Below are 21,059 nucleotides of genomic sequence, written 5' to 3'. Positions count from 1 at the left end.
GAAAATTAGAAAATAAGAGAGAGAGAGAGAGAGAGGACAAACTGGAGGAACACTTGCAATGGTGTACAGTTAATACTGTCTTAACAGATAAAGGCCTCTTATTAGTAAATAAAGGCTTCCCTGGTGGCTCAGATGGTAAAGAATCTGCTTGCAATGTGGAAGACCCATGTTCTATCCCTGGATCAGGAAGATACCCTGGAGAAGGAATTGGCAACCCATTCCAGTATTCTTTCCTGGAGAATCCCATGGACAGAGGAGCCTGGCGGGCTATAGTCAATGGGATCGTAAAGAGTCAGACATGACTGAGCTTAATAAATAAGATAAAGCTAAATGTTGTGAAAGAAAAATAGACAAAGAACATAAAAAGGAAACTCACAGAAAGAAGAAATTAAAGTAGCAAATAAACATAAGTAACAAAAAAAATCTTTGGTAGCTGAAAATGAAATTAATTCAAGAAGGAGACATATTTTTAACCTTCAGATTAGCAAAGATTTGAAAATGTTTGTTGCATATAGAAAAAGGATATTGTCATACTCTGTTGATGACATGTACATTGTTATATTTCTGAAGGGTAATTTAGCAAATTATACTAAATTCCTCCCAAGCATCCACTTCTTTTGATTCAGCAATTTTACTTCTAGGAATTTATCCTCAGGAAATAATTGAACAAATATACAAAGATGTATGTATAAAGCTGTTTGTCATGATCATGTTTGTAATAGTAAAAAGTTAACAACAGCCTGACTTTTCAAAAAGTGTTCTTTAAAGTTGATTTTAAAAGTCAAAGAATGAGAAATCAGAGCCAAGAGGGAAAAATAGTTTGAAATAGGCAAACAAATGGCTGCGATCCAAAAGTCTACAAGCAATAAATGCTGGAGAGGGTGTGGAGAAAAGGGAACCCTCTTACCCTGTTGGTGGGAATGCAAACTAGTACAGCCACTATGGAGAACAGTGTGGAGATTTCTTAAAAAACTACAAATAGAACTGCCTTATGACCCAGCAATCCCACTGCTGGGCATACACACTGAGGAAACCAGAATTGAAAGAGACACATGTACCCCAGTGTTCATTGCAGCACTATTTATAATAGCCAGGACATGGAAGCAACCTAGATGTCCATCAGCAGATGAATGGATAAGAAAGCTGTGGTACATATACACAACGGAGTATTACTCAGCCATTAAAAAGAATTCATTTGAATCAGTTCTAATGAGGTGGATGAAACTGGAGCCGATTATACAGAGTGAAGTAAGCCAGAAAGAAAAACACCAATGCAGTATATTAACGCATATATATGGAATTTAGAAAGATGGTAACGATAACCCTGTATGTGAGACAGCAAAAGAGACACAGATGTAAAGAACAGACTTATGGACTCTGTGGGAGAGGGAGAGGGTGGGATGATTTGAGAGAATGGCATTGAAACATGTGTACTATCATGTAAGAAACGAATCGCTAGTCTAGGTTCAATACAGGATACAGGATGCTTGGGGCTGGTGCACTGGGATGACCCAGAGAGATGATATGGGGAGGGTGATGGGAGGGGGTTACAGGGTTGGGAACTCATGTACACCTGTGGTGGATTCATGTCAATGTATGGCAAAACCAATACAGTATTGTAAAGTAAAAAAATAAAATTAAAAAAAAAGAAATAGGCAAACAATCCTTATAATGAAGACTCATCTTCCTAAGTGACAGTGCTCTCCACAGCTGGAGAATGGAAAGGGCAGAGTACAATGTGACATCCTGTACCTCCTGACACCCTCACCTCTGTGAAGACCCAGAAATTTGCACTCCTGACAGAATGGTGCCTGGCTCCTTGGTTTCACAAACACACGTTACCGTCTCCCTTTCTTTAAATGGCATTACCCATTGTTCCCTTTGATAACTAGAAATGTAGATCCTTTATTCAGAAACAGCTAGTGGAGACAATGGGAGAATGTCTCCAAGTCCATCAGTCTGGCAGAATGTTGCTTCTCTGGGGGTGGGAGCTGGGGAAGGGAAATCAGAGAGCAGAGTATAAGGTTGGTGCAAAAGTAATTGTGGTTTTATGGTGTTGAACCTTGCTGTTTGGTATTGGAATACATTCTTAAATAAATGTGGCTATGCTATACATCCTTTTAATGTGCATTTCTCATTTTACGTTTCTTGCTAATGACATTACTTTCTGTTTATTTTATATGTATTTTAGACTAGGGAAATAATGTTAGACAAAAAGCAAATTCGAGTGATTTTCTTATTCAGATTCAAAATGGGACATAAAACAGTGGAGACAAACTGCAACATCAGCAATGCCCCTGGCCCAGGAACTGCTAATGAACATATAGTACAGTGGTGGTTCAAGGAGTTCTGCAGAGCGGACGAGAGCCTTGAAGAGGAGGAGCACAGTGGCTGGGCATCCAAGCTGACAAGGACCAGTTGAGAGGATCATCTGAAGTGACGCTCTTGACCGCAAGAGAAGTTGCTAAAGAACTCAGTGTCAATCATTCTACGGTCATTCGGCATTTGAAAGGTGAAAAAGCTCAAGAAGTGGGTGCCTTATGAACTGACTGCAAATTTTAAACTTGTCGTTTTCAAGTGTCATCTTCTCTTATTCTATGCAACAACAACAAACCATTTCTTGATCAGATTGTGACATGCGACGAAAAGTGGATTTTATTTGACAGCTCAGTTGTTGGACTGATAAGAAGCTCCAAAGCACTTCCCAAAGCCAAACTTGCACCCAGAAGTGGTCATGGTCCCTGTTTGGCGGGCTGCTGCCAGCCTGTTCCACTACAGCTTTCTGAATCCTGGCAACATCTTTACATCTGAGAAAGTATGCTCAGCAAATTGATGAGATGCACCAAAAAAATGCAACGACTGCAGCCTGCATTGGTCAACAGAATGGGCCCAGTTCCTCTCCACGACAGTGTCTGACCACATTAAAAAACCAACACTTCGAAAGTCGAACAAACTGGACTATGAAGTTTTGCCTCATCTGCCATATTCACCTGACTTCTCACCAACCAACTACCACTTCTTCAAGTATCTCTACAACTTTTTTCAGGGAAAATGCTTTCACAACCATCAGGAGGCAGAAAATACCTTTTAAGGGTTCATTGAATCCCGAAACATGGATTTTTTTTTATGCTACAGAATAAACAAACATTTCTCACTGGCAAAAATGTGTTCATTGTAATTGTTCCTATTTTGATTAATAAAGATGTATTTGAGCCTAGATATAATGATTTAAAATTCACAGTCCAAAACTGCAATTACTCTTCATCAACCTCTAAGTACTCAATAAATCCTTGGATGCAGCCAAGGCAGCCAAGATTAGACCTCAGAAAGCCCTGTTCCATCCTGGCCCCCTTTAGTGGCAATGACCACCTACAAAAACAGGGGATAGGAGTTCAGACCAAAGCCTATCTGCTTGGAATTTCCCCATACCACTTCTCATTTTGTACTGACTCCACTACTCGTGGCCATCACATACCCAAACCCTCTGACCTTCGTTCATTTGTAGACTTTGGCTCCTGCAGACTTTGGCTTCATCAGTTGTCCATGGCTATGAAGACTCTTTTCAGGTAAGCCACTCCAGCCTGCCTGGACTATTTGACCTCCTGTGTCACTCCTGTGTTTCTCCCCAGTGTTTGTACGTCCATATACCCCATCTCAATCTCTCTTCCACTTCAGGAGAGAGGGATCAGAAACAAAGGGATACATTCACTAGATCAAAGAATGTTAGAAGGGATGGTGTTCATCATTTAGCAAAATCAATCTTATTTAAAGTGAAAGAACTTGCTCACAGCTAATTTCAATGTAATATGATACCTGGGTGGCAGGGTGGTGCTTTTATTTTTAACTTATTAAAATATTTTTAAAGCAATTCCTAAGGTTCCATGGATGTGAGAGTTGGACCATGAAGAAGGCTGAATGCTGAAGAATTGATGGTTTTGAACTGTGGTGTTGGAGAAGACTCTTGAGAGTCCCTTGAACTGCAAGGAGATCCAACCAGTCAATCCTAAAGGAAATCAATCCTTTGATTTGCATTGGAAAGACTGATGCTGAGGTTGAAGCTCCAATACTTTGACCACCTGATGTGAAGAGCTGACTCATTAGAAAAGACCCTGATGTTGAGAAAGATTGAAGGCAGGAGGAGAAGGGGATGACAGAGGATGAGATGATTGGATGGCATCACTGACTCAATGGATATGAGTTTGAGCAAGCTCTGGGAGATGGTGCTGGACAGGGAAGCCTAGCGTAATGCCGTCCATTGGGTCATAAAGAGTTGGACATGACTGAGTGACTGAACAAACAAAAGATTCCATAGGAAAGATGACATTCTATTTGATCTATAATCATAACCTTGTATGCTGCTGCTGCTGCTGCTAAGTTGCTTCAGTCGTGTCCGACTCTGTGTGACCCCATAGACGGCAGCCCACCAGGCTCCCCCGTCCCTGGGATTCTCCAGGCAAGAACACTGGAGTGGGTTGCCATCTCCCTCTCCAATGCATGAAAGTGAAAAATGAAAGTGAAGCCGCTCAGTCATATCTGACTCTTAGCGACCCCATGGACTGCAGCCTACCAGCCTCCTCCGTCCATGGGATTTTCCAGGCAAGAGCACTGGAGTGATACCCATGTATGCTTCACCCTAAATGGAAATGGACCAAAGGTCTAGTTTAGGTCTTTATTCCTCTTATAAGGAGCATGGAAATGTCCCATTTCTTTTTCAAAGCAGTTACATGCTTTTTTTTTACTCTCTTTTTGGGGAGAATGAAGAAAGTGTAGTGGGGCCCCAGCCTGGAAGCTGATGTCCAGGGTGGCCAGGAACAGAGAGAGATATATTGAAAGCACAAAAACTGTTTCGGAGAGAATGGTCAGGGTCCAGCCAGCAGGGACCACCTGCAGTCAGAGAACACAGCAAGACCTGATGACACAGTTGAATGTCTCACAGAGCCCAATATTGTAGACAGTTATCTAGAGGCTTTGGACAGCGAAAATATTCTTCAGCATTCTTCTTCCTGGTACTATCCTAGTCACAGTGCTCCAGTGTGGTGTAGGCACAAGTGGCCCCATCATTCTAAAGCATTGAATATCTCACCGTTCTGACTCAACTGTGGAAAGTCTGCCCCATTATTTTTCCTGAAACCAGCTTTTCTAAATGTCTGTAACCACTAGTGTTGCTGCTGCTGCTAAGTCACTTCAGTCGTGTCCGACTCTGTGTGACCCCATAGACGGCAGCCCACCAGGCTCCCCCGTCCCTGGGATTCTCCAGGCAAGAACACTGGAGTGGGTTGCCATTTCCTTACTTGAATCCATTTTGATGTTCTCTTTTTCATTCACTCATTCAGTTAATATCAATATTATTGACCCCTTACTATATCAGGTACACTCTGTAAGGTTCTGAAATACATCGCAGTCAGTAAAACAGGCTGATATTTACCTCATGGGATGTACAGTCCAGCACTCACTAAACCATATGGATTCCACCTTCGTGTGTGTTCTTTGCGACCCCATGGACTGTAGCCCGCCAGGCTCCTCTGTCTGTGGACTTTTCCAGGCAAGAATACTGGAGTGGGTTGCCACTTCCTTCTCCAGAGGATCTTCCCTATCTTGAAATTGAACCCATGTCTTTTCTGTTTCCTGCATTTGCAGGAGGATGTTTTTACCTCTGTGCAAACTGGGAAGACCCCAATTATGGTCATATTGATTTTTTTCCTATCATATTCCAGTTCAGTGCTCCAGTATTCTGTATCAGAACTTTTCCAGAAACCTCCTATCTGTCTCCCTGTTTGCATTATTTCCTGCACCCTAATCTATCCTATGATCACTCACCTAGAGCCAGACACCTGGAATGTGAAGTCAAGTGGGTCTTAGGAAGTATCACTATGAACAAAGCTAGTGGAGGTGATGGAATTCCAGTTGAGTTATTTAAAATCCTAAAAGATGATGCTGTGAAAGTGCTACACTCAATATGCCAGCAAATTTGAAAAACTCATCAGTGGCCACAGGACTGGAAAAGGTCAGTTTTCATTCCAATCCCAAAGAAAGGCAATGTCAAAGAATGTTCAAACTACCATACAATTGCACTCATCTCACACGCTAGGAAAGTAATGCTCAAAATTCTCCAAGCCAGGCTTCAACAATACGTGAACCATGAACTTCCTGATGTTCAAGCTGGATTCAGAAAAGGCAGAAGAACCAGAGATCAAATTGCCAACATCCGCTGGATCATTGAAAAAGCAAGAGAGTTCCAGAAAAAATCTATTTCTGCTTTATTGACTATGCCAAAGCCTTTGACTGTGTGGATCACCACAAACTGTGGAAAATTCTGAAAGAGATGGGAATACCAGACCATCTGACCTGCCTCTTGAGAAATCTGTATGCAGGTCAGGAGGCAACAGTTAGAACTGAACATGGAGCAACAGACTAGTCCCAAATAGGGAAAGGAGTACATCAAGGCTGTATGTTGTCACTCTGCTTATTTAACTTCTATGCACAGTACATCATGAGAAATGCTGGGCTGGAAGAAGCACAAGCTGGAATCAAGATTGCTGGGAGAAATACCAATAATCTCAGATATGCAGATGACACCACCCTTATGGCAGAAAGCTAAGAAGAACTGAAGAGCCTCTTGATGAAAGTGAAAGGAGAGAGTGAAAAAGTTGGTTTAAAGCTCAACATTCAGAAAACTGAGATCATGGTATCCAGTCCCATCACTTCATGGCAAATAGATGGGGAAACAGTGACAGACTTTGTTTTTGGAGGCTCCAAAATCACTGTAGAAGGTGACTGCAGCCATGAAATTAAAAGACACTTACTCCTTGGAAGAAAAGTTATGACCAAACTAGACAGCATATTAAAAAGCAGAGACATTACTTTGCCAACTAAGGTCTATCTAATCAAGGCTACAGTTTTTCCAGCAGTCATGTATGAATGTGAGAGTTGGACTATAAAGAAAGCTGAGCGTGGAAGAATTGATGCTTTTGTACTGTGGTGTTTGAGAAGACTCTTGAGGGTCCCTTGGACTGCAGGGAGATCCAACCAGTCCATCCTAAAGAAATCAGTCCTGAATATTCATTGGAAGGATTGATGCTGAGGCTGAAACTCCAATACTTTGGCCAAGTGATGTGAAGAACTGACTCATTGGAAAATATCCTAATGCTGGGAAAGATTGAAGGTGGGAGGAGAAGGAGACAACAGAGGATGAGATGGCTAGATGGCATCACTGACTCAATGGACATGAGTTTGAGTAAACCCCAGGAGCTGGTGATGGGCAGAGAAGCCTGGTGTGCTGCAGTCCATGGGGTCGCAAAGAGTCAGACACGAGTGAGAGACTGAACTGAACTGAACTGAATCTATCCTGTATTTCCATCCACTCTTAAATATGATAGACCATCAGAAATACATGAGGTTTATAAATATAGATTCTTGGACCTTAGCCCAAATGTATTAAGTAAGAAATATGATAGGCCCCAAGGATCTCTATATTCTTTCAAGCTAACTCTGTGATTTTTGATGCATAGCCAGGTTTGGGAACCATCGATATATATCACCACCACATACAATTTCACTTGCTCAAAATTCGTCAGGAAATCCTCATTGTCTACAGAAGAAACTAAAATATTAGCCTGGCTTTCAACATTCCAACCTACTTATTACAAGTTTTTTTCCCTAAAATTCTAGATGACCTTTAATTATTTGACCTTGAGAAAACCACTGAAATAGGCAAGTACAAAATCATGGGCGGAGGCTTAATTAGTTATCCTGTGCTACAGAAACACTTCAGCAACTAGTTTTTCAAAAGCTTGAATTAATAATGTATTTGCCTCCCCTTCCCAATGCCATTTTGATGGTGAGTTTTGTCCTCTGCCCTTTGCTCCTTTTCTCTCCAGTTTCCTCCTCCTTTTACTTGTGGTTCTCTTCCTGATCTTTTTCTCATTTAAATAGTCATGCTCACACTTATTAAAGCAAACCATTTCTTTCTTATGTTGTTAATCACAAAGTATTTACACATATTTACAATGAACAAATGCATGTTCATTGTAAAAAATTTTAATTATAAGGAAGAAAGCTACAATAACTTCTACTCAGAACCACTCCTCAGAGGTAACTTCTATTAACAGTTCAGTGATGCAAAGCTCTCAAACATTTCTTATGTTTTCCATTTTCTTTCTTTTTATTTTCTTTTTGACTGTGATGGGTCTTTGTTGCTGCATGTGGGCTTTCTCTAGTTGTGGGGAGTGGGGCTATTCTATAGTTGCCATGCATAGGCTTCTTATTTCAGTGGTTTCTCTCGTTGTGGAACATGAGCTCTAGGAACGTGGGCTCAGTTGCTAAGACCTGTGGGCTTAACTTCCCCGTGGCATGTGGTCCTCCTAGACCAGTGATCCAACCTGGGAGCCCTGCATTGTCAGGAGTTAACCACTGGACCACCAGGGAAGGCCTCCCATTCTCTATAGGGATTCTGTACCAGCTTTCTGCTTTGGTCCTACCCTCCCAGCCTCATTGTCTCTGTGTTGGCTCAGATCAGGTTTTCTGCCTGGCTTCAGCATCCATCCACGTCTTTCCACCCACCTGAGGGCATCAGAACAGCTGCTTCTCTCCTTTGACCTTCTCACTACAAGAAAGAGGTTGATAAGTCATATACAACTATTTCCCCAAGTTCCTCTCAAAAAGTATTTTCATTTGAACAGAAATGAAAGTTTTCTTTTTGCTATCATGTATTTTGGGGTCCCCTATTGTTTTGGAGACCATGCCTTTCTGCAGTCAGTGCACTTTACTAACGGGCAAAGAAGGATCTGACTACTGAGTAATTTTCCATCACTCTTCTCCAACATTTTCTCTGACAGAGGCCAGGTTTTGAAATCCCTCCATAAAAGGCTTTTTTTTTTTTTTTAATAACAGCCTAATTGAGATACAATTCCCATAGCATATCTTCAAAGTGTACAGTTCAGTGCTTTTTGGTATATTTACAAACTTGTGCAGTTATGACTACAATAAATTTTAGAACACCTTTGTTATCCCAAAAAAGAAACCCCATACCCATTAGCAGCCGTATCTCATTTTCTCTCAACCTTCCCAGTCCTCGGAAACCACTTTCTCTCTTTATAGATTTGCCTATTCTGGATATTTCACATAAATGTGAAATCATATGATATGTGGTTTTCTTGGAGACCGGCTTCTTTTAGTTACCATAATGTTTTCCAGCTTCACCTATGCTGTGGCGTGTATCAGCACTTCACTTTGTTGTTGTTGAATAATATTCTATTGTATGTCAATCACTTTATATTTATTCACTGATGAACATTTACGTTGTTTCCACCTTTTGCCTACTGTGAATAATGCTGCTATGACCATTCATGTACAAGTTTTGATATGGCTATATGTTTTCATTCCTCTTGGGTATGTACTTAGGAGTGGAATTGCTGGGTCAGATGGTAGCAGTATGTTTAACATTTTGAGGAACTGCACCACAGATCCACCGGTAGTGTAAGAGGGTTTCAATTTTTTCACATTCTTACCAAAACTTGTTATTTTCCATTTTTCAAATGTTCATCCCAGTGGGTATAAAGTGGTATCTCACTGTGATTTTTATTTGCATTTCCCTAATGATTCTGTGAAGAAAGCTGAGTGCCAAAGAATTGATGCTTTTGAACTGTGGTGTTGGAGAAGACTCTTGAGAGTCCCTTGGACTGCAAGGAGATCCAACCAGTCCATTCTAAAGGAGATCAGTCCTGGGTGTTCATTGGAAGGACTGATGTTGAAGCTGAAACTCCAATACTTTGGCTACCTCATGCAAAGAGTTGACCCATTAGAAAAGACTCTGAGACTGGGAGAGACTGGGGGCAGGAGGAGAAGGGGACGACAGAGGATGAGATGGCTGGATGGCATCACCATCGATGGACATGAGTTTGAATGAACTCCAGGAGTTGGTGATGGACACGGAGGCCTGGTGTGCTGTGACTCATGGGGTTGCAAAGAGTTGGACACGACTGAGTGAACTGAACTGAACTGAATGACTTATGATATTAAACATTCTCTTATGTGCTATTGGCCATTTTTATATATTCTTTGGAGAAATGTCTATTCAGATCCTTTACTCATTTTTAATTAGGTTATTTGATTTTTATTACTGAATTGCAAGAGTTCTTTTTGTTTGTTTTTTTTTTTGTAAGAGTATATATATCTAGGGACAACTTATTTATCAGATATCTGATTTGCAAAAACTTTTTTCCATTTTGTCAGTTGTCTTTTTACTCCCTTGGTGATGTCCTTTATTAAGACACACAAGTTTTAAATTTTGATGATATCCCATCTATCTGTTTTTTTCTCTTATTTATTTTGTTTTTGGTGTCATAAGAAAGAAATCAGTGACAAATCCAAGGTAATGAAGATTTCCATCTACTTTAGGAGTCACAGAAATAAACCCCATACACTTATGGTCAGTTAATCTTTGATGAAAGAGGCAAGAATAGACAATGGAGAAAAGACAGTTTTCTCAGTAAGTGGTGCTGGGAAAGCTGGACAGCCTCATGTAAATTAATGAAGGTAAAACATCCCCTCACCATATACAAAAGTAAACTCAAAATGGTTTAATGACCTAAATATAAAACATGATGTCATAAAATTCCTAGAAGAAAGCATAGGCAAAACATTCTCTAACATAAACCACAACAACATTACGTTAAATCAGTCTCTTAAAACCAAAGAAATAAAAGCAAAAGAAATGGGACCTAATCAAACTTAAAAGTTTTTGCATAGCAAAAGAAGTCATCAACAAACAAAAAGACAACCTACAGAATGGGAGAAAATATTTGCAAACAGTGGGAAAGACAAGGGGTTAATTTCCAAAATATACAAACAGCTCATACAACTCAGTATCAAAAAACCAAACAACCCAATACAAAAAATGAGTGGAAGACCTAAACAGACATTTCTCCAGAGAAGACATACAGATGGCCAACAGGCACATGAAAAAATGTCCAACATCACTAATTGTTAGAGAAATACAAATTAAAACCACAATGAGGTATAACCTCACACTATCATCAAAAGTCTACAAATAATAAATGCTGGAGAGGGTGTGGAGAAAAAGGAACCCTTTTACATTGTTAGTGGAAATGTAAATTGGTGCAGCCACCATGGAAGGTTATGGAGGCGCGTTTAAAAACTAAAAATAGAACCACACAATCCAGCAATGCCACTCCTAGACATATATCTGGAAAAGAAAAAAACTCTGATTTGAAAAGATATATGTGCCCCAATATTCATAGCTGCACTATTTACCGTAGCCAAGACACAGAAGCAACCTAAGTGTCCATCAACAGATGAATGGGTAAAGAAGATGTAGCATATATATGCATATAAATCACACAATATAATGTTACTCAGGAATAAAAAAGAGTAAATAAAATTTTGCCATTTTGAGCAACAGGGATGACCCCTACAGAGTATCATACTAAATGAAGTAAGTCAAACAAAAAAAGACAAATATTATTTCACTTATATGTGGAATCTAAAAAATGGTACCAATGAAGTTATCTACAAAAAGGAAGTAGACTTGCAGACAGAAAACAAACTTGCCAAAGGGGAAAGGGAGGTGGGGAGGGATAAATTAGGAATATGGGATTAACAGAAGCACACTGCTATATATAAAATAAGTAAGCAATAAAGATTTACTGTATAATACAAGGAAAAATATTCAATATCTTATATAACCTATGATAGATGATAATCTGAAAAATATATATATAACTGAATCAACTTGCTGTATATTCAAACTAGCACAATATTATAAACTACACTTCAACTAAAAAAAGATTATCTATTTTTTCTTCTAAGAGTTTTTTTTTTTTTGCTTGTTCAATAAGTTTATTATTGTATTATCTGAAAAATCTTGATAGAAAATTGTGGTTTGGTTTAACTCTCAGCAGCTCCTTCCTGAGCTCTAAGGAAGCTTGCCTTCTTCTGAGCTACCCGATCTTTCTTCTGGGCAAGTGACATTTTGGGACGGTTCCACCTCTTCTTTTTAACTTCTTTCTTAGGCTTCTTCTCATACACTGGATTCTCTCGTATTGCAGCATGAGCTTTCTTATACATCTCCTCCATCATGTCTGGAGTTACGTTGTTTATGTACTGAGAGAACTGCTTCTTGTAAGCATCTTCATCTTTTTCAATCAGGTAACCCATGTAATCTGCAACGTTTTGCCCCATGATGTGCTTTCGGTGTACCTCAGCACTGAATTCTTTGCTTTCTGAATCATAACCAGGGGACCGTTTGGTACTGTGAGGGATAGACAAGCCTCCATCGACAGATCCCTTTAGGGCCCCAAAAACTTTATTCCCGGTAGTAGTTCTGGCAAGTCCTGCATCCAAGTAACAGGTGAAGGCACCAGGTTGACCACCGATGCTTTCCACATTGTATTCATCACCAGTCACCTCGACTTGGCCTTCATAAATTTTGTTCATACCAAACCTATTAAGACGCCTGCGGGCCAGCAGCAGGCCAGTACAATATGCGGCAGCATAGTTTGTCAGGCCAACCTTCACACCGTATTTTGGGAGTTCGTGAGCATAAGCTGCACAGACTATCATATCTCCTTCTCTACGGGCATAAGCAGTCTGGCAAATGATATCTCTGTTCGTTACACGAACTATCATTCTGTATTTAGGTGTGTTGTACTTATTTTTATCTTGGATTACCAATCGTTTCCCATCATAGTAGTCAGTTTTGCCCTCTCGCCTTCTTCCGAATTTCACTTGGTATCTCTTGAAGTAGGCCTTGTTCTTGACAACTTTAACTCCGCGGCTTGCCACAGAGCTGCAGAACCAGCACGGCTCTGGGGCGGGGGGGCGGGGGGGCGGGGGGGCGGGGGGGGCGGGAAAGCTCTTCTAAGAGTTTTATACTCTTAGTTCTCACGTTTAGGTCCTTGGTTCACTCTGAGTCAGCCTTTGTATATGATGTGAGGTAGGGTTCCAGCTTCATTCGTTTGAATGTGACTATTCAGTTGTCTCAATAATCCAGGGGTTATTTTTTTTAAATAAAAAATGTCAAGTGATTCTAATGCATAATCAAGACTGAGAATCAGTACTCTAGACTGACCTCCTAGAAATAATATTTGGAACCACACTGCTGAATGTGCCTGGTGAGGGAACTGCTGCCATCACAGACCTTAGAACGGCATGGCTTCTCCCATAATCCGCAAGCTGCAGCTCCTCTGACAATCCCAGGAGGACACTTGCGGAAGCAAAAATGTCCTTTCAGTGCCCGGCCTTAGGCAGCTCTTTCTGAATCAAACTCACACCGGTGCATTTGAAAGATAGAACCTGTCACATGCCCACAAATAGCAGCAACGGAATCTAGGAAAATGGTTTATTTAGACTTTTTAGTGGGAAAATGGAATTCACAATATATAGAACTATTCAAATATGATGCTAATGTTTAAAAAAAAAAAGTTTTGGAGTAACCAAGAAAGACAAATGTCTTCTGCAGTGTTGAATGATTTGTTATAAATCTGGACATGAGTCAGAGGCTCCTGAAGAAACTTTCCAATAATAAAGATTCCAAGACCACCCCCTTGGAGAAGCTGATTCAGTGGGTTTGTGTGAATTCTGGATTCTGCTGGGTCTGGGAGTTTTGAGAGCCAACTTTGAATGTTTGTCCTCCAATCAGAAGCCTTAATTAAGGATTATCTCTATCCCATTAGAGATAGCCTTAATCTGCACGTGTCTCCCGAGAAGCAACAGAGTGATGCAGACTCACACTAAAGTGTCAAAGACTAAAGAGTGTCTTTGGCTAGGATCTTAATCACAGGAATGGTGTGAGAAAGAGGTCTAGTCTGGTAAGTATTAGGAATATGGTATTTCTTGATTCTATAGGATGACCATGGGAAGAATGGTATAGTTTAAAAAGTCATTTTCAATATTTGAAGGCAAATAAGAACACTGCCTTATTATTTCCATAGTGAAAACAACTACAAGTAAAACTAGGTAAAATCTCCCAGGCTGGTTGGGGTACGTAGAAGATAATGATTTCTAAGTGGGAGTATGTGTGTGATTTTTATATTTATCTAAATAAGGCATGTGTTCCAAAAAGTTGGGTAACACTACCCTAAACCATCTGGTCCTTCCTTTTTTGGGGAAGAGAGGGTGTGAGTGAATTCAAAATGAAGTGGGAGGGGAGCCCTCTGATAGCCATGGATTCCAACAGCTGCCCTTTGCACCCAGCAAAAGTACTTCTTCTAAAAGATTATAATTTTAAGTACTCCCTAGTGTCTTTAATGTACAACTTTTGAAAGTGACTAGAGCCACCGGCTGTAGCCTAGGTGACCATCACATCTTGTTTCATGTGCTGTATATTCACCATGTCCTGGGTCAGGGCCACTTCAAATCACTCTTTCCCGGAAAGCACATTGTTTTTTATCAACAGCTTGATTTACAACCAGCAGAAATCCATAGCCCTCTGTGACCCTTCTAAAAGGACTGCCTTTCATATCGTATCCTCTTCAGAGGGAATAAAACACCCTCATTTCTTCTATCAGTGCATTGGCTAGAAACACTACCTGGACCAGTGGTTTATTTGAGAGAGGCTTGTGCAGAGGGAAAGAGGCCTGGAAGATAGAGAGCTGATGCAGCCGAGACCAATATATAACAGCCTATTCTCTGCAGTGAAAATGGGAATAAGAATTTGTACGCATTCATAAAGGCAGTTTAGGCTGGCAGACAGCATACTCTAAACCTTACTGATTCTCATAACCTTTCTCCACATGTTTTTATAACCTCATGACTGAAATTATGTCATGAAGGTGGGGATATGGAAGGAAAGATTGGCCAGAAGAATAAATCAGTTACATATTTAATTTTCTAGAAAAAAAATCCCTAGCGATTTGACAGGCCCTTGCCAACGCCTATTAAAACTAACCTTTAATGAGACAGCAAAAGAGACACAGATGTATAGAACAGTCTTTTGGACTCTGTGGGAGAGGGAGAGGGTGGGATGATTTGGGAGAATGGCACTGAAACATGTATAATATCATATAAGAAACGAATCGCCAGCCCAGGTTCGACGCATGATACAGGATGCTCGGGGCTGTGCACTGGGATGACCCAGAGGGATGGTATGGGGAGGGAGTTGAGAGGGGGTTCAGGATGGGGGACACGTGTACACCCATGGTGGATTCACATTGATGTATGGTAAACCCAATACAATATTGTAAAGTAATTAGCCTTCAATTAAAATAAATAAATTTAAATTTAAAAAAACTAACCTTTAAAGAAATAAAAATGGACAGAATTGCCTATGGTGTGGTGTTTTCTCTGTGTTTGGCTAACATAAGTAAGGGGGCTAGCAGGAAATCATAATGGAAAGGAATCCAAACCAAACTGTATCTGCTCTGTCAGTCATGGTTGCTTTAGTAAAGCTCACTTTATACCAAAAAGTCAGTTGTTCGTTTGCAGAATGGGCGTGCAAGACGGCTTTATTTTATATAGTCTAAACAAGAGCTGTGATGAATTAACTTTTAGTTGCTTGTGATTAAATAGGGAATCTGGATGAATATTCCTGGAGCAGGGAGCATGGCGTTAGAGTGGGATATAGTTCACTTTACCAGTAGGACAAAGAAGAGAAGAAGCTGTGTCAGCCTGCAGACTCTGGCTGTTGCTCTGAGAACTAGCAGGTTCAAATTCTTGGGATAGATTCCTTCTCCCTCAGAAGTGGAGGAAAGAAGGTGCCACCTCTGGCTAAACTTACAACAGCATTATAGTACCTCTCAGGTATAGACATGCAAACACACCACTATAGAAGACCCTGTAAAATGTCAGGAAGCATTGATTGGCAAAGACTGAAGTGAATGCTAACACTCACATTGGGAAGGATATAGTGACATAGACATGTTCATATAGTGCTAGTGGGAATATTGCTACAGTCTTTCTGGAGAGCATTTAAACACTTTTATAAAAACTTTAAATGTGCATTTCCTTTGACCCAGAAATTCCATTCTGGGATTTTCTTGAACAAGGAAACAAGGATGTGAGCACAAGGATGTTCCTCCCAATATTTTTATAATAGGAACAACCTAAGTAAAGAATTGTTACATAAACTATAATGAATCCATACAAAAGCATACTACGTAACCACTATAAATGATGCCTGAAAAGACATCTAGAAAAATGTAAAGAGGTTTCTCTGGGTGGTAGAATGTCAAGATTTTTTTAAATAAAAGGAAAGGAAACAAATTCAGGAAGAACTTCTTGCCCTTCAGTGACTGCAAAATACAGCTATTTCCTTCTTTAGTAGTAGGAACCTACCTATGAGGCACCATGAATATGGATAAAGGTATTTGCTGCGCTTTTCCTGTTTAGAAGAGAAGCCTTGTCTGATTAACTCTCAACTCGTGAAGTTTAGAGGACAATAGCTTTGATGAAGGAAAATTTTCTAGAGATTCTGTGTTTATTCATAAAATAGATATTCATTGAATGAATGAAGTGAATGCTTTATAGAGATAAAAGGGACAAGAGAAACCATTCAAATTCTCATTCTACAAATAAGGTGTTTGAAGTCAACAACTAGAGACTTACATAGCTAGCAACAGATGTATACCTGTCAGCTGGTAGTATACCAGTGCACTCAACACTGCCAAGATCCATTGTGATTCACCAGATTAGGAGAGATCTGAGATTTCTCAGGTCTCCTCCACCTCCGGGTTACTAAGTTCTGTAAGGGCTACTTGGATGTGATGACAACTATTGGCAAGATGCTGTTTAAGGCAGAGATTTAACTTGGAGCTATTGATAGCCACAGTACTTTATGCATGGGTGATGCCAATAAATCTTGGTCACTGATAATCAGGATGAGGATGTTGCTTCTTCTGCCCTTGGAAGGGACACACCTAGCATCCTTTACACCATGTCCAGGCCCCCTGTGACTGCAGGCCTTGAAAGTTCAGCCAGAGTGAGGCTGTGGTATGCAACTTAGGAGGCAGTTTTCTTTTTCCTCCTAAAGGACCTAGCCCCTGCAAAGTTGTAAGGTTAGTATATGGGTTAGTATACCTCCATTAGTAATCTTTTTTTTTAATTGTATGTGTTTTATTTATTTATTTATTTTAATTGAAGAATAATTGCTTCACAGAGTTTTGTTTTCTCTCAAACCTCGACATGAGTCAGCCATAGGTATACATATATCCTCTCCCTTTTAAACTTCCCTCTCATCTCCCTCCCCATCCCACCCCTCTAGATTGATACAGAGCCCCTGTTTGAGTTTCCTCAGCCATACAGCAAAGTCCTGTTGGTTAACTATTTTACATATGGCACCCATTAGTATTCTTTTTCAGTTTTTCTCTTCTCTACCTGTTGCTTTTGCTACATCTTTCTCGTCCCATGTTTGCCAAACACCTTCCAAACACCAATCCTAAGTCCATTTTGAAAGACCACCAGTTCAGTTCAGTTGCTCAGTCGTGTCCGACTCTTTGCAACCCCATGAATTGCAGCACGCCAGGCTTCCCTGTCCATCACCAACTCCCAGAGTTCACTCAGACTCACGTCCATCAAGTCAGTGATGCCGTCCAGCCATCTCATCCTCTGTCGTCCCCTTCTCCTCCTGCTCCCAATCCCTCCCAGCATCAGAGTCTTTTCCAATGAGTCAACTCTTCGCATGAGGTGGCCAAAGTACTGGAGTTTCAGCTTTAGCATCATTCCTTCCAAAGAAATCCCAGGACTGATCTCCTTTAGAACGGACTGCAGCCCAAGGGACTCTCAAGAGTCTTCTCCATCACCACAGTTCAAAAGCATCAATTCTTTGGCACTCAAGACCATAAATGGTATTAAATAAATCTATGGTTTCTATACCAAATTAAAAAGTGTTTCATTATAGAAGACCTCAAATATACATGAAAATAGCAATAGCACCTATGTCCCCATTACTTAGTCTCATCAGTTGTCAGAATTTTGCCAGTCTTATTTCAACTATTCCCCTTTTTAACATTTTTTGGGGGGAGTATTTTAAAGCACATCCCGGACATCATATTTCACCTTTAGAATGAATCTCTGCCTAAGAAGGAATTTCTAAAGACACGATCAATATACTGTTAATTCACAAACAAATTAATAATAATTCCTTAATATTATCTAACACTCAATTCATGTTTAAGGTTCACCAATTTCCTCAAAAATATATTTTTATAATTAATTTGTTTGACTTTGGATCAAAACAATGTCTATATGTTGCAGCTGGTTGGTATATATTTCCCAAGTGTTTAAAAAGGATCTGTCTTTATTGAGGTAAAATATAACATAAAATTAATCATTTTACTTTTTTTAATATTGATTTTTAAATTTACTTATTTGGCTGCATTGGGTCTTAGTTGCAGCGTGAGGGATCTTAAGTTGCGGCATGTGGGATCTTAAGTTGCGGCATGTAAACTCTTAAGTGCCGCATATGGGATCTAGTTCCCAGACCAGAGATCAAACCCAGGCCCCTTGTATTGGGAACATAGTCTTAGCCCACTGGATCATGGGGAACATGCCCCAGATTAATCATTTTAAAGTGAACAAATCACAATCACAAACCTGTGCAGTCACAATCCTGTGCAACCACCACGTCTATCTAGTTCTAAAACATTTCATTATCCCTAGAACCCCCTTAAACAGTGGCTCTCCTTTCCTGCCTCCCACCAGCATGTGGCAACCACCAGTCTGCTTTCTATTACTATGGATCTACCAGTCCTGAATATTCCGTAAAATGGAATCATACAGCATATGACCTTTGTGTGTGGCTTTATTCTCCCTGAGCATAATGTTTTCAAGATTCATCCATGTTGTGCTGTGTATCAGTACTTTATTCCTTTTTATGGCCAAATAATATTTCATTGTGCATATATACCACAATTTGTTTGTCCATTCATTTATTGTTGGGCATTTGGGATGTTTTCATCTTTAGCTATTTTGAACAATGCTGCTGTAAACATGTTTGTGCATGTATTTGTTTGAGTACCAGTTTTCAATTCTTTTGAGCATATACCCAGAAGAATTGCTGGGTCAAAGCAAATTTATGGTTAACTTTTTGAAGAACTGCCAAACTGGTTCCACAAAACTGCACCATTTTACATTTCCACCAGCAACGTATGAGAGTACAAGTTTCTCCACATCTTGCCAACACTTGCTATTTTCTACCTTAAAAAAACACCAAAACTATAGCCTTCCTAGAGGGTGTGAAGTGGTATCTCACTGTGGGTTTGATTTTCATTTCCCTAGTAACTAATGACTTGTGCTTCTAGGCCACTTGTATATCTTATTTGGAGAAAGGTCTTTGCAAGCCCTTTGTCCATTTTTAAATTGGGTTGTCTTTAGTTATTGTTGTAAATCTTTAAAGATCTAGTATAATAGTTTCCCTTTCCAGATTATTTATTTGTTGGACAAATCAGGTTATTCGTCCTATAGGATTTCCCTCATTCTGTATTTGGTGAGCTATTTTTTTCCACATGGTGAAATTTAAGTTGTTTCTCTATCTCCCTATTTCCCACTAACAGATACTTTACAACTAGAGGCCTGATTAAATTCACTTTTGTTGTTGTCTTCCTATAGAGGTACTTCACAGTGGTCCTATATCCTTCCTATAGCATTATGCGGAGGAGCACATAATACCTAGTTGTCCAGTATTTAATTATCCAAACTCTATATTGAGGAACTCTAAGGTTCTTCAGTGTTACTATGGGGACTTGCACATGTTTAACTTAAACTTCATTAAAAATATGAAATTGACTATTGTTTTTCTGGATTTCATCAGATTGAAGAGAAAGTCAAGTAGGTAAGCCTCAGGCTTCCATCCAGCTTCAGCCAGGCTCACTGTAGTTTTATATATTGGAGTTCTAGGTAGGCTTTAATTAGAAAAACTATTACATTAATTTTTAGAGATATGGAATAAAATGAACATGATAGTAAAATGAATCCTTCTAAACTGTTAGCTTATTGTGCCACCCTTTCCAAAGATAACTGGGGACTTTGGAAGCCAGAAAGGCCTTGAGACTCAATGGGGAAAAAGTTCTTTAATGCAAGCAATGGGTGTATCTGGTGGGAGACAGAGCAGTCTTCTTGGTGACCCTTGAACTACACATCATAGGGATTGCTATAGTATCCCCAAATCTAAAGGTGCCTCCCATTCATAAATGTCTTTGCCTCTCTAAATGAAAGTGGATTTGAATAACAGGGACTCACATTTTAGTCAAGCCTACTGCTTTATGAGAAGACCAAGGTCAAAACGGAAGATATGTGAGGTGGGAAAAGCTGAGAATCTTGCAAATTGCCTCTGATGTGGTATATAGACGCCCTTTGGGTGACTTTTGCAGAAAAGATCTCTAATTCTGGTCACAAGAAAAGATCCTCTATCTTTCTGAGACAGAATATACACAGTCTCTGTGATATCTTAAAGCAGTACCTGATCGTCTCCAGATGCTTTTCCTAGCATTCCATTAAAACTGAGCTCCTTTCTATAACTGAATGTTGAGCACATCAAGGTGATGGATAGCACACCAGTCCCTTATCCCCGGGATTTTGGAGGCAAAGTCTTCAGTCTTCTTGTGGCTAAAAGGAGATTTATGAACCTTTGCCTCAATTCTAGTTTAATCTTCAAGTGTCTTGCTCTTGTAATCGTCAGAGAATTGTAAAGTCTGCCCTTCATGGAACTAGGAATAGCAGAAGGAACACATAGCTGGGTCTCACTGCAGGCAGATGGGCAGAGCGCTAAGCTCCCATATTTCCTGTGAGATGAAATGACTCCTGTTCTGATTATCCTGTTCTTCTACTCTGTAGTATTGTTTCAGAAAGATCTTGCCAGTGGAGCAAATGCGTTAGCCAGAGTCTACTTATGTTGCCATTACTATCATCCTTATCATCATCATCATGCCTATATTCCAACATGATGTTAGAAAAGAGGGACAATCACTGCCTTGCTTGACCTTCTGAAGCTGATTTTCCTTCACTTTCTTTTTAATCATTTTATTTTGGACTGTGCTGAATCTTTGCTGTTGCTTGGGGGCTTTCTCTAGTTGTGGCGAGCAGGGGCTACTCTTCACTTGCCGTGCATG

The 21,059-nt window shown here is 40.0% G+C and overlaps 1 pseudogene; it reads right to left on the bottom strand.

Annotated features, from left to right (window-relative positions):
- Positions 1-11,858: 11,858 nt before the first annotated feature.
- Positions 11,859-16,629, bottom strand: LOC138436264 (large ribosomal subunit protein uL18 pseudogene; annotated as a pseudogene).
- Positions 16,630-21,059: the final 4,430 nt, after the last annotated feature.

The sequence above is a fragment of the Ovis canadensis genome, chromosome 3, assembly GCF_042477335.2.
Source record: "Ovis canadensis isolate MfBH-ARS-UI-01 breed Bighorn chromosome 3, ARS-UI_OviCan_v2, whole genome shotgun sequence".
Classification (NCBI taxonomy): domain Eukaryota; kingdom Metazoa; phylum Chordata; class Mammalia; order Artiodactyla; family Bovidae; genus Ovis; species Ovis canadensis.
Note: the sequence above shows the minus strand (reverse complement) of the source record. Positions and strands in the feature narration are given on the sequence as shown.